The sequence below is a fragment of the Taudactylus pleione genome, unplaced genomic scaffold, assembly GCF_031769625.1.
Source record: "Taudactylus pleione unplaced genomic scaffold, aTauple2 ptg000085l, whole genome shotgun sequence".
In the NCBI taxonomy this organism is placed as follows: domain Eukaryota; kingdom Metazoa; phylum Chordata; class Amphibia; order Anura; family Myobatrachidae; genus Taudactylus; species Taudactylus pleione.
This window is the reverse complement of record NW_028284487.1, coordinates 10,483,977-10,496,313: the sequence shown is the minus strand read 5'-3', so window position 1 is coordinate 10,496,313 and position 12,337 is coordinate 10,483,977. Positions and strand designations below refer to the sequence as shown.

Sequence of the window (12,337 nt, the reverse complement as noted above, 5' to 3'; positions counted from 1 at the left end):
ACGCTCTAACCAACTGAGCTAACCGGCCAAAAATAAAAGCATCAGCAAACACAAAAATGCCAAATGTACCTAAAACAGGAGAACATTCAGTATTTCAAAGATCAGCAATATTGAGTAGAGGAAGACTCTCTAATAATGGGTTCCATGGTGTAATGGTGAGCCCTTTGAACTTTGAATCCAGTAATCTGATTTCAAATCTTGGTGGGACCTAACTTTGTTCAATTTCCTTAAAGTTGAATTTTAGGATAGCTTATCTATATTTAAACTTTGTATAAATCCCATCATCTTCAGTGGTTTCTTTACTCCAAACTAATTTTGAAACTGTTTCAAATCAGTTTTCAACTGGAGAGAAGTTTGTCAAACATTTGAAAATAGGAAAAGTTGCAATAAGAATGCAGTGATCCATCACTTGTGCTATGGTTTTAAGATATTCTGGTTTTAAGAATTTTCTTCTTCAGTGTGCACTAATGAGAGTAAAGGTCTGTTCTTCTTCTCTTCTTAAAACTTAGTCCCCCATAGTAGATTCAATCACCAAATAAATGTCCTGATTGATTAATTTGCCTTAGCATTTCTTAGATTTGCCATATTGCTATATTTGAGAAAAAGTTTTCTATGTATGCCATATAGAGAAATGCTGCATCAGCCAAAGGATGACATTTTTCTTTATTCCTAACATGGATTTAAAAATTCTGTGTTTTGTATGTGTCTAAGATGTTCTCTAGCAAGTTTCAAGGGCTGCTTACTGTAGCCAATGCATTCATCCCACACTTCATGCACTTTGCCGCTGGATAAAATCCCTTCTTGGCATTTCTTGTAGGACAACAAGAAAAAGCACATGGCCCGTATGGGGATCAAACCCATGACCTTGGCGTTATTAGCACCACGCTCTAACCAACTGAGCTAACCGGCCAAACATAAAAGCATCAGCAAACTCAAAAATGCCAAATGTACCTAAAACAGGAGAACATTCAGTATTTCAAAGATCAGCAATATTGAGTAGAGGAAGACTCTAGAACAATGGGTTCCATGGTGTAATGGTGAGCACTTTGGACTTTGAATCCAGTAATCTGATCTCAAATCTTGGTGGGACCTAACTTTGTTCAATTTCCTTAAAGTTGAATTTTAGGATAGCTTATCTATATTTAAACTTTGTATAAATCCCATCATCTTCAGTGGTTTCTTTACTCCAAACTAATTTTGAAGCTGTTTCAAATCAGTTTTCAACTGGAGAGATGTTTGTCAAACATTTGAAAATAGGAAAAGTTGCAATAAGAATGCAGTGATACATCACTTGTGCTATGGTTTTAAGATATTCTGGTTTTAAGAATTTTCTTCTTCAGTGTGCACTAATGAGAGTAAAGGTCTGTTCTTCTTCTCTTCTTAAAACTTAGTCCCCCATAGTAGATTCAATCACCAAATAAATGTCCTGATTGATTAATTTGCCTTAGCATTTCTTAGATTTGCCATATTGCTATATTTGAGAAAAAGTTTTCTATGTATGCCATATAGAGAAATGCTGCATCAGCCAAAGGATGACATTTTTGTTTATTCCTAACATGGATTTAAAAATTCTCTGTTTTGTATGTGTCTATGATGTTCTCTAGCAAGTTTCAAGGGCTGCTTACTGTAGCCAATGCATTCATCCCACACTTCATGCACTTTGCCGCTGGATAAAATCCCTTCTTGGCATTTCTTGTAGGACAACAAGAAAAAGCACATTGCCCGTATGGGGATAGAACACATGACCTTGGCATTATTAGCACCACGCTCTAACCAACTGAGCTAACCAGCCAAACATAAAAGCATCAGCAAACACAAAAATGCCAAATGTACCTAAAACAGGAGAACATTCAGTATTTCAAAGATCAGCAATATTGAGTAGAGGAAGACTCTCTAATAATGGGTTCCATGGTGTAATGGTGAGCCCTTTGAACTTTGAATCCAGTAATCTGATTTCAAATCTTGGTGGGACCTAACTTTGTTCAATTTCCTTAAAGTTGAATTTTAGGATAGCTTATCTATATTTAAACTTTGTATAAATCCCATCATCTTCAGTGGTTTCTTTACTCCAAACTAATTTTGAAACTGTTTCAAATCAGTTTTCAACTGGAGAGATGTTTGTCAAACATTTGAAAATAGGAAAAGTTGCAATAAGAATGCAGTGATCCATCACTTGTGCTATGGTTTTAAGATATTCTGGTTTTAAGAATTTTCTTCTTCAGTGTGCACTAATGAGAGTAAAGGTCTGTTCTTCTTCTCTTCTTAAAACTTAGTCCCCCATAGTAGATTCAATCACCAAATAAATGTCCTGATTGATTAATTTGCCTTAGCATTTCTTAGATTTGCCATATTGCTATATTTGAGAAAAAGTTTTCTATGTATGCCATATAGAGAAATGCTGCATCAGCCAAAGGATGACATTTTTCTTTATTCCTAACATGGATTTAAAAATTCTGTGTTTTGTATGTGTCTAAGATGTTCTCTAGCAAGTTTCAAGGGCTGCTTACTGTAGCCAATGCATTCATCCCACACTTCATGCACTTTGCCGCTGGATAAAATCCCTTCTTGGCATTTCTTGTAGGACAACAAGAAAAAGCACATGGCCCGTATGGGGATCAAACCCATGACCTTGGCGTTATTAGCACCACGCTCTAACCAACTGAGCTAACCGGCCAAACATAAAAGCATCAGCAAACTCAAAAATGCCAAATGTACCTAAAACAGGAGAACATTCAGTATTTCAAAGATCAGCAATATTGAGTAGAGGAAGACTCTAGAACAATGGGTTCCATGGTGTAATGGTGAGCACTTTGGACTTTGAATCCAGTAATCTGATCTCAAATCTTGGTGGGACCTAACTTTGTTCAATTTCCTTAAAGTTGAATTTTAGGATAGCTTATCTATATTTAAACTTTGTATAAATCCCATCATCTTCAGTGGTTTCTTTACTCCAAACTAATTTTGAAGCTGTATCAAATCAGTTTTCAACTGGAGAGATGTTTGTCAAACATTTGAAAATAGGAAAAGTTGCAATAAGAATGCAGTGATACATCACTTGTGCTATGGTTTTAAGATATTCTGGTTTTAAGAATTTTCTTCTTCAGTGTGCACTAATGAGAGTAAAGGTCTGTTCTTCTTCTCTTCTTAAAACTTAGTCCCCCATAGTAGATTCAATCACCAAATAAATGTCCTGATTGATTAATTTGCCTTAGCATTTCTTAGATTTGCCATATTGCTATATTTGAGAAAAAGTTTTCTATATATGCCATATAGAGAAATGCTGCATCAGCCAAAGGATGACATTTTTGTTTATTCCTAACATGGATTTAAAAATTCTCTGTTTTGTATGTGTCTATGATGTTCTCTAGCAAGTTTCAAGGGCTGCTTACTGTAGCCAATGCATTCATCCCACACTTCATGCACTTTGCCGCTGGATAAAATCCCTTCTTGGCATTTCTTGTAGGACAACAAGAAAAAGCACATTGCCCGTATGGGGATAGAACACATGACCTTGGCATTATTAGCACCATGCTCTAACCAACTGAGCTAACCGGCCAAACATAAAAGCATCAGCAAACACAAAAATGCCAAATGTACCTAAAACAGGAGAACATTCAGTATTTCAAAGATTTGCAATATTGAGTAGAGGAAGACTCTCTAATAATGGGTTCCATGGTGTAATGGTGAGCCCTTTGAACTTTGAATCCAGTAATCTGATTTCAAATCTTGGTGGGACCTAACTTTGTTCAATTTCCTTAAAGTTGAATTTTAGGATAGCTTATCTATATTTAAACTTTGTATAAATCCCATCATCTTCAGTGGTTTCTTTACTCCAAACTAATTTTGAAACTGTTTCAAATCAGTTTTCAACTGGAGAGATGTTTGTCAAACATTTGAAAATAGGAAAAGTTGCAATAAGAATGCAGTGATCCATCACTTGTGCTATGGTTTTAAGATATTCTGGTTTTAAGAATTTTCTTCTTCAGTGTGCACTAATGAGAGTAAAGGTCTGTTCTTCTTCTCTTCTTAAAACTTAGTCCCCCATAGTAGATTCAATCACCAAATAAATGTCCTGATTGATTAATTTGCCTTAGCATTTTTTAGATTTGCCATATTGCTATATTTGAGAAAAAGTTTTCTATGTATGCCATATAGAGAAATGCTGCATCAGCCAAAGGATGACATTTTTCTTTATTCCTAACATGGATTTAAAAATTCTGTGTTTTGTATGTGTCTATGATGTTCTCTAGCAAGTTTCAAGGGCTGCTTACTGTAGCCAATGCATTCATCCCACACTTCATGCACTTTGCCGCTGGATAAAATCCCTTCTTGGCATTTCTTGTAGGACAACAAGAAAAAGCACATGGCCCGTATGGGGATCAAACCTATGACCTTGGCATTATTAGCACCACGCTCTAACCAACTGAGCTAACCGGCCAAACATAAAAGCATCAGCAAACACAAAAATGCCAAATGTACCTAAAACAGGAGAACATTCAGTATTTCAAAGATCAGCAATATTGAGTAGAGGAAGACTCTAGAACAATGGGTTCCATGGTGTAATGGTGAGCACTTTGGACTTTGAATCCAGTAATCTGATCTCAAATCTTGGTGGGACCTAACTTTGTTCAATTTCCTTAAAGTTGAATTTTAGGATAGCTTATCTATATTTAAACTTTGTATAAATCCCATCATCTTCAGTGGTTTCTTTACTCCAAACTAATTTTGAAGCTGTTTCAAATCAGTTTTCAACTGGAGAGATGTTTGTCAAACATTTGAAAATAGGAAAAGTTGCAATAAGAATGCAGTGATACATCACTTGTGCTATGGTTTTAAGATATTCTGGTTTTAAGAATTTTCTTCTTCAGTGTGCACTAATGAGAGTAAAGGTCTGTTCTTCTTCTCTTCTTAAAACTTAGTCCCCCATAGTAGATTCAATCACCAAATAAATGTCCTGATTGATTAATTTGCCTTAGCATTTCTTAGATTTGCCATATTGCTATATTTGAGAAAAAGTTTTCTATGTATGCCATATAGAGAAATGCTGCATCAGCCAAAGGATGACATTTTTGTTTATTCCTAACATGGATTTAAAAATTCTCTGTTTTGTATGTGTCTATGATGTTCTCTAGCAAGTTTCAAGGGCTGCTTACTGTAGCCAATGCATTCATCCCACACTTCATGCACTTTGCCGCTGGATAAAATCTCTTCTTGGCATTTCTTGTAGGACAACAAGAAAAAGCACATTGCCCGTATGGTGATCGAACACATGACCTTGGCTTTATTAGCACCACGCTCTAACAAACTGAGCTAACCGGCCAAACATAAAAGCATCAGCAAACTCAAAAATGCCAAATGTACCTAAAACAGGAGAACATTCAGTATTTCAAAGATCAGCAATATTGAGTAGAGGAAGACTCTAGAACAATGGGTTCCATGGTGTAATGGTGAGCACTTTGAACTTTGAAACCAGTAATCTGATATCAAATCTTGGTGGGACCTAACTTTGTTCAATTTCCTTAAAGTTGAATTTTAGGATAGCTTATCTATATTTAAACTTTGTATAAATCCCATCATCTTCAGTGGTTTCTTTACTCCAAACTAATTTTGAAGCTGTTTCAAATCAGTTTTCAACTGGAGAGATGTTTGTCAAACATTTGAAAATAGGAAAAGTTGCAATAAGAATGCAGTGATCCATCACTTGTGCTATGGTTTTAAGATATTCTGGTTTTAAGAATTTTCTTCTTCAGTGTGCACTAATGAGAGTAAAGGTCTGTTCTTCTTCTCTTCTTAAAACTTAGTCCCCCATAGTAGATTCAATCACCAAATAAATGTCCTGATTGATTAATTTGCCTTAGCATTTCTTAGATTTGCCATATTGCTATATTTGAGAAAAAGTTTTCTATGTATGCCATATAGAGAAATGCTGCATCAGCCAAAGGATGACATTTTTGTTTATTCCTAACATGGATTTAAAAATTCTCTGTTTTGTATGTGTCTATGATGTTCTCTAGCAAGTTTCAAGGGCTGCTTACTGTAGCCAATGCATTCATCCCACACTTCATGCACTTTGCCGCTGGATAAAATCCCTTCTTGGCATTTCTTGTAGGACAACAAGAAAAAGCACATTGCCCGTATGGGGATCGAACACATGACCTTGGCTTTATTAGCACCACACTCTAACAAACTGAGCTAACCGGCCAAACATAAAAGCATCAGCAAACTCAAAAATGCCAAATGTACCTAAAACAGGAGAACATTCAGTATTTCAAAGATCAGCAATATTGAGTAGAGGAAGACTCTCGAACAATGGGTTCCATGGTGTAATGGTGAGCACTTTGGACTTTGAATCCAGTAATCTGATTTCAAATCTTGGTAGGACCTAACTTTGTTCAATTTCCTTAAAGTTGAATTTTTGGATAGCTTATCTATATTTAAACTTTGCATAAATCCCATCATCTTCAGTGGTTTCTTTACTCCAAACTAATTTTGAAACTGTTTCAAATCAGTTTTCAACTGGAGAGATGTTTATCAAACATTTGGAAATAGGAAAAGTTGCAATAAGAATGCAGTGATCCATCACTTGTGCTATGGTTTTAAGATATTCTGGTTTTAAGAATTTTCATCTTCAGTGTGCACTAATGAGAGTAAAGGTCTGTTCTTCTTCTCTTCTTAAAACTTAGTCCCCCATAGTAGATTCAATCACCAAAAAAATGTCCTGATTGATTAATTTGCCTTAGCATTTCTTAGATTTGCCATATTGCTATATTTGAGAAAAAGTTTTCTATGTATGCCATATAGAGAAATGCTGCATCAGCCAAAGGATGACATTTTTGTTTATTCCTAACATGGATTTAAAAATTCTCTGTTTTGTATGTGTCTATGATGTTCTCTAGCAAGTTTCAAGGGCTGCTTACTGTAGCCAATGCATTCATCCCACACTTCATGCACTTTGCCGCTGGATAAAATCCCTTCTTGGCATTTCTTGTAGGACAACAAGAAAAAGCACATTGCCCGTATGGGGATCGAAAACATGACCATGGCGTTATTAGCACCACGCTCTAACAAACTGAGCTAACCGGCCAAACATAAAAGCATCAGCAAACTCAAAAATGCCAAATGTACCTAAAACAGGAGAACATTCAGTATTTCAAAGATCTGCAATATTGAGTAGAGGAAGACTCTAGAACAATGGGTTCCATGGTGTAATGGTGAGCACTTTGGACTTTGAATCCAGTAATCTGATATCAAATCTTGGTGGGACCTAACTTTGTTCAATTTCCTTAAAGTTGAATTTTAGGATAGCTTATCTATATTTAAACTTTGTATAAATCCCATCATCTTCAGTGGTTTCTTTACTCCAAACTAATTTTGAAGCTGTTTCAAATCAGTTTTCAACTGGAGAGATGTTTGTCAAACATTTGAAAATAGGAAAAGTTGCAATAAGAATGCAGTGATCCATCACTTGTGCTATGGTTTTAAGATATTCTGGTTTTAAGAATTTTCTTCTTCAGTGTGCACTAATGAGAGTAAAGGTCTGTTCTTCTTCTCTTCTTAAAACTTAGTCCCCCATAGTAGATTCAATCACCAAATAAATGTCCTGATTGATTAATTTGCCTTAGCATTTCTTAGATTTGCCATATTGCTATATTTGAGAAAAAGTTTTCTATGTATGCCATATAGAGAAATGCTGCATCAGCCAAAGGATGACATTTTTGTTTATTCCTAACATGGATTTAAAAATTCTCTGTTTTGTATGTGTCTATGATGTTCTCTAGCAAGTTTCAAGGGCTGCTTACTGTAGCCAATGCATTCATCCCACACTTCATGCACTTTGCCACTGGATAAAATCCCTTCTTGGCATTTCTTGTAGGACAACAAGAAAAAGCACATTGCCCGTATGGGGATCGAACACATGACCTTGGCATTATTAGCACCACGCTCTAACCAACTGAGCTAACCGGCCAAAAATAAAAGCATCAGCAAACACAAAAATGCCAAATGTACCTAAAACAGGAGAACATTCAGTATTTCAAAGATCAGCAATATTGAGTAGAGGAAGACTCTCTAATAATGGGTTCCATGGTGTAATGGTGAGCCCTTTGAACTTTGAATCCAGTAATCTGATTTCAAATCTTGGTGGGACCTAACTTTGTTCAATTTCCTTAAAGTTGAATTTTAGGATAGCTTATCTATATTTAAACTTTGTATAAATCCCATCATCTTCAGTGGTTTCTTTACTCCAAACTAATTTTGAAACTGTTTCAAATCAGTTTTCAACTGGAGAGAAGTTTGTCAAACATTTGAAAATAGGAAAAGTTGCAATAAGAATGCAGTGATCCATCACTTGTGCTATGGTTTTAAGATATTCTGGTTTTAAGAATTTTCTTCTTCAGTGTGCACTAATGAGAGTAAAGGTCTGTTCTTCTTCTCTTCTTAAAACTTAGTCCCCCATAGTAGATTCAATCACCAAATAAATGTCCTGATTGATTAATTTGCCTTAGCATTTCTTAGATTTGCCATATTGCTATATTTGAGAAAAAGTTTTCTATGTATGCCATATAGAGAAATGCTGCATCAGCCAAAGGATGACATTTTTCTTTATTCCTAACATGGATTTAAAAATTCTGTGTTTTGTATGTGTCTAAGATGTTCTCTAGCAAGTTTCAAGGGCTGCTTACTGTAGCCAATGCATTCATCCCACACTTCATGCACTTTGCCGCTGGATAAAATCCCTTCTTGGCATTTCTTGTAGGACAACAAGAAAAAGCACCTTGCCCGTATGGGGATCGAAAACATGACCTTGGCATTATTAGCACCACGCTCTAACCAACTGAGCTAACCGGCCAAACATAAAAGCATCAGCAAACTCAAAAATGCCAAATGTACCTAAAACAGGAGAACATTCAGTATTTCAAAGATCTGGAATATTGAGTAGAGGAAGACTCTAGAACAATGGGTTCCATGGTGTAATGGTGAGCACTTTGGACTTTGAATCCAGTAATCTGATATCAAATCTTGGTGGGACCTAACTTTGTTCAATTTCCTTAAAGTTGAATTTTAGGATAGCTTATCTATATTTAAACTTTGTATAAATCCCATCATCTTCAGTGGTTTCTTTACTCCAAACTAATTTTGAAGCTGTTTCAAATCAGTTTTCAACTGGAGAGATGTTTGTCAAACATTTGAAAATAGGAAAAGTTGCAATAAGAATGCAGTGATCCATCACTTGTGCTATGGTTTTAAGATATTCTGGTTTTAAGAATTTTCTTCTTCAGTGTGCACTAATGAGAGTAAAGGTCTGTTCTTCTTCTCTTCTTAAAACTTAGTCCCCCATAGTAGATTCAATCACCAAATAAATGTCCTGATTGATTAATTTGCCTTAGCATTTCTTAGATTTGCCATATTGCTATATTTGAGAAAAAGTTTTCTATGTATGCCATATAGAGAAATGCTGCATCAGCCAAAGGATGACATTTTTGTTTATTCCTAACATGGATTTAAAAATTCTCTGTTTTGTATGTGTCTATGATGTTCTCTAGCAAGTTTCAAGGGCTGCTTACTGTAGCCAATGCATTCATCCCACACTTCATGCACTTTGCCGCTGGATAAAATCCCTTCTTGGCATTTCTTGTAGGACAACAAGAAAAAGCACATTGCCCGTATGGGGATCGAACACATGACCTTGGCGTTATTAGCACCACGCTCTAACCAACTGAGCTAACCGGCCAAAAATAAAAGCATCAGCAAACACAAAAATGCCAAATGTACCTAAAACAGGAGAACATTCAGTATTTCAAAGATCAGCAATATTGAGTAGAGGAAGACTCTCTAATAATGGGTTCCATGGTGTAATGGTGAGCCCTTTGAACTTTGAATCCAGTAATCTGATTTCAAATCTTGGTGGGACCTAACTTTGTTCAATTTCCTTAAAGTTGAATTTTAGGATAGCTTATCTATATTTAAACTTTGTATAAATCCCATCATCTTCAGTGGTTTCTTTACTCCAAACTAATTTTGAAACTGTTTCAAATCAGTTTTCAACTGGAGAGAAGTTTGTCAAACATTTGAAAATAGGAAAAGTTGCAATAAGAATGCAGTGATCCATCACTTGTGCTATGGTTTTAAGATATTCTGGTTTTAAGAATTTTCTTCTTCAGTGTGCACTAATGAGAGTAAAGGTCTGTTCTTCTTCTCTTCTTAAAACTTAGTCCCCCATAGTAGATTCAATCACCAAATAAATGTCCTGATTGATTAATTTGCCTTAGCATTTCTTAGATTTGCCATATTGCTATATTTGAGAAAAAGTTTTCTATGTATGCCATATAGAGAAATGCTGCATCAGCCAAAGGATGACATTTTTCTTTATTCCTAACATGGATTTAAAAATTCTGTGTTTTGTATGTGTCTAAAATGTTCTCTAGCAAGTTTCAAGGGCTGCTTACTGTAGCCAATGCATTCATCCCACACTTCATGCACTTTGCCGCTGGATAAAATCCCTTCTTGGCATTTCTTGTAGGACAACAAGAAAAAGCACATGGCCCGTATGGGGATCAAACCCATGACCTTGGCGTTATTAGCACCACGCTCTAACCAACTGAGCTAACCGGCCAAACATAAAAGCATCAGCAAACTCAAAAATGCCAAATGTACCTAAAACAGGAGAACATTCAGTATTTCAAAGATCAGCAATATTGAGTAGAGGAAGACTCTAGAACAATGGGTTCCATGGTGTAATGGTGAGCACTTTGGACTTTGAATCCAGTAATCTGATCTCAAATCTTGGTGGGACCTAACTTTGTTCAATTTCCTTAAAGTTGAATTTTAGGATAGCTTATCTATATTTAAACTTTGTATAAATCCCATCATCTTCAGTGGTTTCTTTACTCCAAACTAATTTTGAAGCTGTTTCAAATCAGTTTTCAACTGGAGAGATGTTTGTCAAACATTTGAAAATAGGAAAAGTTGCAATAAGAATGCAGTGATACATCACTTGTGCTATGGTTTTAAGATATTCTGGTTTTAAGAATTTTCTTCTTCAGTGTGCACTAATGAGAGTAAAGGTCTGTTCTTCTTCTCTTCTTAAAACTTAGTCCCCCATAGTAGATTCAATCACCAAATAAATGTCCTGATTGATTAATTTGCCTTAGCATTTCTTAGATTTGCCATATTGCTATATTTGAGAAAAAGTTTTCTATGTATGCCATATAGAGAAATGCTGCATCAGCCAAAGGATGACATTTTTGTTTATTCCTAACATGGATTTAAAAATTCTCTGTTTTGTATGTGTCTATGATGTTCTCTAGCAAGTTTCAAGGGCTGCTTACTGTAGCCAATGCATTCATCCCACACTTCATGCACTTTGCCGCTGGATAAAATCCCTTCTTGGCATTTCTTGTAGGACAACAAGAAAAAGCACATTGCCCGTATGGGGATAGAACACATGACCTTGGCATTATTAGCACCACGCTCTAACCAACTGAGCTAACCAGCCAAACATAAAAGCATCAGCAAACACAAAAATGCCAAATGTACCTAAAACAGGAGAACATTCAGTATTTCAAAGATCAGCAATATTGAGTAGAGGAAGACTCTCTAATAATGGGTTCCATGGTGTAATGGTGAGCCCTTTGAACTTTGAATCCAGTAATCTGATTTCAAATCTTGGTGGGACCTAACTTTGTTCAATTTCCTTAAAGTTGAATTTTAGGATAGCTTATCTATATTTAAACTTTGTATAAATCCCATCATCTTCAGTGGTTTCTTTACTCCAAACTAATTTTGAAACTGTTTCAAATCAGTTTTCAACTGGAGAGATGTTTGTCAAACATTTGAAAATAGGAAAAGTTGCAATAAGAATGCAGTGATCCATCACTTGTGCTATGGTTTTAAGATATTCTGGTTTTAAGAATTTTCTTCTTCAGTGTGCACTAATGAGAGTAAAGGTCTGTTCTTCTTCTCTTCTTAAAACTTAGTCCCCCATAGTAGATTCAATCACCAAATAAATGTCCTGATTGATTAATTTGCCTTAGCATTTCTTAGATTTGCCATATTGCTATATTTGAGAAAAAGTTTTCTATGTATGCCATATAGAGAAATGCTGCATCAGCCAAAGGATGACATTTTTGTTTATTCCTAACATGGATTTAAAAATTCTCTGTTTTGTATGTGTCTATGATGTTCTCTAGCAAGTTTCAAGGGCTGCTTACTGTAGCCAATGCATTCATCCCACACTTCATGCACTTTGCCGCTGGATAAAATCCCTTCTTGGCATTTCTTGTAGGACAACAAGAAAAAGCACATTGCCCGTATGGGGATCGAACACATGACCTTGGCT

General features: G+C 35.7%; 3 non-coding genes across 3 annotated transcripts; all 3 read right to left on the bottom strand.

Annotated features, from left to right (window-relative positions):
- Positions 1-836: 836 nt before the first annotated feature.
- TRNAI-AAU (transfer RNA isoleucine (anticodon AAU)) lies at positions 837-910 on the bottom strand. The gene has a single exon. It is a non-coding gene; the product is annotated as a tRNA-Ile (tRNA).
- Positions 911-2,600: 1,690 nt separating this feature from the next.
- TRNAI-AAU (transfer RNA isoleucine (anticodon AAU)) lies at positions 2,601-2,674 on the bottom strand. The gene has a single exon. It is a non-coding gene; the product is annotated as a tRNA-Ile (tRNA).
- Positions 2,675-10,538: 7,864 nt separating this feature from the next.
- Positions 10,539-10,612, bottom strand: TRNAI-AAU (transfer RNA isoleucine (anticodon AAU)). The gene has a single exon. It is a non-coding gene; the product is annotated as a tRNA-Ile (tRNA).
- Between the last annotated feature and the right edge of the window lie 1,725 nt (positions 10,613-12,337).